Below are 3,651 nucleotides of genomic sequence, written 5' to 3' on the forward strand. Positions count from 1 at the left end.
TGTACAGAGTGTCATTTCTGTTCACCTTTGGGTCTCGTATGACCTTTTCCAGTAGGATGTTAAAAAGATTACACGACAAACTGTCACCTTGTCTGAATCCTCGTTCGGTATTGAAGGGCTCCGATATGTCCTTTCCTACTTTAACGGCTGACCTTGTGCCACTTAAAGTTATCCTGCATAGCCGTAATAATTTTGCAGGAATGCCGAACCCAGACATGGCTTTAAACACCTCTGAACGGATAGGGCTGTCGAATGCGGTTTTATAGTCGACAAATAGGTGGTATGTGTCGATGTGTTTTTCGTGGGTCTTTTCCAGGATTTGGCGCAGAGTGAAAATCTGGTCAATGGTGGATTTGCTAGGTCTGAAGCCGCATTGGTATGGTCCGATGATGTCATTGACCATTGGCTTCAATCGTTCACACAGCACACTGAATAGCACTTTATATGCGATGGGAAGGAGACTATAGTTGGCACATATCGTCCTGTCTCCTTTTTCGTGCACGGGACACAGGATGCTGAGGTTCCAATCATTGGGCATGCATTCAACTTGCCAAATTGTGTTAATCAGCTGGTGCATGCTCCTGACCAGCATCTGGCCACCAGTCTTGAATAGTTCGGCTGGTAACCCATCGGCTCCTGCTGCTTTGTTGTTCTTGAGCCGATTAATTGCTTTTATGACCTCATCTTGGCTAGGTGGTATATACTCTATACCATCATCTCTTATTGGTTCTGGGGTATCTTCTTCATCGCCACTATTTGATCCTAGTAGCTTTTCGAAATGCTCCTTCCAGATCCTCAACACGCTGTCTGTATCTGTCACCAGGTTTCCTTCTTCATCTCTGCAGGAGGATGTGCCTGCACCAAAGCCTTCGGTTTGGTGTTTTACTCGTTGGTAAAATTTCCGGACTTCATTCTGATTCCTGTACATCTCCTCCCTCCTTTTCTCCCGATAATTCTCCATCACGTTACGTGTTGCTACTGTCTGCAGGGTTGCCCTATACGCTGCGTTTTTCACATCAGTAGCAATACGACACTCCTGATCGTACCATGGGTTTCTTGGTGGTGGTTTTTGGTACCCAATTGTTCTTTTTGCTGCAGTTTGTAGGGAGTGGGCAATTCTTTGCCATTGTGCTTCTATACTATTATCGGGACAAGAAGTGCTTTCTTCAAGCAGATGGGTAAGTTGAGCGGAGTAGGCCTCGGCTACCTGTTGTGTTTGCAGCTTTTCGACGTCGAGTTTCCGTGTTGTATTAGATCGCACCTTTGCTGCAACATTAAGACGGGTGCGTACCTTGGCTGCCACAAGGTAATGGTCCGAATCGATATTAGCTCCTCGGATCGATCGGACGTCTAAAACACTGGATGAATGCCTTCCGTCTATCACAAAATGATCAATTTGATTTCTCGTTACTTGATCAGGAGAAGTCCTGGTGGCCTTGTGTATATCGAGATGCTTGAATCTGGTGCTGCTAACTACCATGTTGTCGGATGTTTCTTCATGAAGACTGAATTTTCCGACGGTGGGGCCAAAGATATTTTCCCTTCCAATTTTTGCATTAAAATCTCCTAGCAGAATTTTAATGTCAGGCCAGGGCAACGGTCATATGCTGTTTCTAGGCGCTCGTAAAATATGTCTTTGGTCTGTTCATCTTTATCTTCGGTCGGAGCATGGGCGCAAATTAGACTGATGTAAAAAAACTTCGCTTTTATACGGATTATAGCAATTCGCTCATCTACTGGAGTGAATCTGGAGACAAGGTCTTTTATTCTCCTGTTAACGATAAATCCGCAGCCAAATGCATGTCTCGTTTCATGGCAGCTATAATACAGGGCGTAATCGTCTGATTTACTTACGCCTGTCCCTTTCCATCGCATTTCCTGTAAGGCAATAATATCGGCTTTGTACTTCTTGAGTATATCCGCCAAAGCGAACACTGCCCCTGTTCTGTACAACGTGCGCACATTCCAAGTGCAGATTCGCAGATCGTGGTCCTTTAGACATTTGCGGGGGTCGTAAACATTAGGGGGATTTGGCTTTCTTTTTCTTTGCTTTTTCATAGTAGGTTGGGTTTTCCGAGAGTGGGCAACTAACCCGACGCCTCAGCCCATTTTTTTATAGTTCTTATGGGTGAACTCGCGGCACATATTAGCTCACTATTTCATCGGGTGATGAGAATAGCTCCCCAGGTGGCAGCGCGTGGAGGTCAGTGTCCACAATTGAGATGAAAGAGGGACCAAGATAAGCCTGGACTTCGCCATGTTAAAGCAAATCAGAGCCTTTGCTTGGTATCTATCACCCGAGCCGGGACCTGAGAGTTGAAATAAACAGTTTATAAAAATAAAAGTTTCAAATTCAGAAGTACAACGCATGGAGACCATGCTAAGGGTATCGTGGGCATACAGTCTACGGAAGGAGGAGCTGGTAACATATTTGAGAGAATATGATCGAGATATTACTGGTACAGTACCCACCCAAGATAACGTTGACAAACGAGGAGGGTAATCTGATTACACCAGAGAAGATCGAGCGAGAAATGGAAAACCAGAATAACCGGAACATAGAGGATGCCAAATTCTGTGGAGAATGTGCTACATCTAGCAGGGAAAGGGTACTCGGTGATCCCCATTAATGTGTAACTGAAAATACCCGTTCGATCCAAGTAGCAGTCTCGATGAAAGTCACTGCAGAACAAGTAAGGAAGTGGAATGTAACTTACGATGGTGACTCCGAGCCTTGGGACTTTATCAAGAGAATAGAGGAATTTACGACCATGTACGCCTTGGAGAGGAATTTTCTGCCAGCCGTGATGCCCGAACTACTTAGAGAGGAAGCCTTGGTATGGTACAGAAATAATAATATACATTGGAGCACATGGGAGAGCTTCCGACACGTTTTACTTACCTGTGCGGTCTCCTCCGTATCACTTAGATGAAGAGATACGGAGGAGACGGCAGAAGCCCAGAGAAACCTTCAAGAACTACTCGCTCCATATGCAGAACCTTATGCGACACATATCCCTTAATACGAGTACTTGGAATCAACCGGCTATAGTCCAGCATATTTAGTCCAGGGCCGAGAACCCCGTTTACCCGCCGGTACAGCAAAGTATAACCCGGAGAGCAAAGCTAAGGAGTTTCAAGAAATATACAAGACTAGCGGGCCCGGCAAACGTTGTCTTGCCTTGCAATATTGTTGATTTATAATTTTCGGAATCTTAGATTTCTTTTTACACCCTCCACCATAAAGTAGGGTGTACAGATCTTAGTAATATTTGTTCTATTTTTGCATTCTAAAGTTTCGGTTCATACAAATTTATTAATATTCAAATTCGTGGAAAAAAATTATTTTAATAAATTTAAATGCGCATATAAGTTTGACTTTGGAAGTTAATTATATTTTCCCAATAGATTTATATGACTTCCTCTTAACGGTAGCCCAATATTAAGTTAGCTTTTTATACTATCCACTTTAAGAGAGAGCTTTGAAATTTGCACATACATTACTACTCCTAGGCTATTTGGTATTTAAAATGTTCCATATGGGTTCTCTTTTAACGGTAGCCCCCCTAATACGGTATTTTGTAATATGAGGCATTTTTACGATTTTTTCAACAGAATTGTGTCAGGGTCTCCCCCTAATAACGCCATCCC

The sequence above is a fragment of the Musca vetustissima genome, unplaced genomic scaffold (genome assembly GCF_032173495.1).
Source record: "Musca vetustissima isolate MV318-11 ecotype Yass unplaced genomic scaffold, APGP_CSIRO_Mvet_v1 utg6185, whole genome shotgun sequence".
NCBI classification, from domain to species: domain Eukaryota; kingdom Metazoa; phylum Arthropoda; class Insecta; order Diptera; family Muscidae; genus Musca; species Musca vetustissima.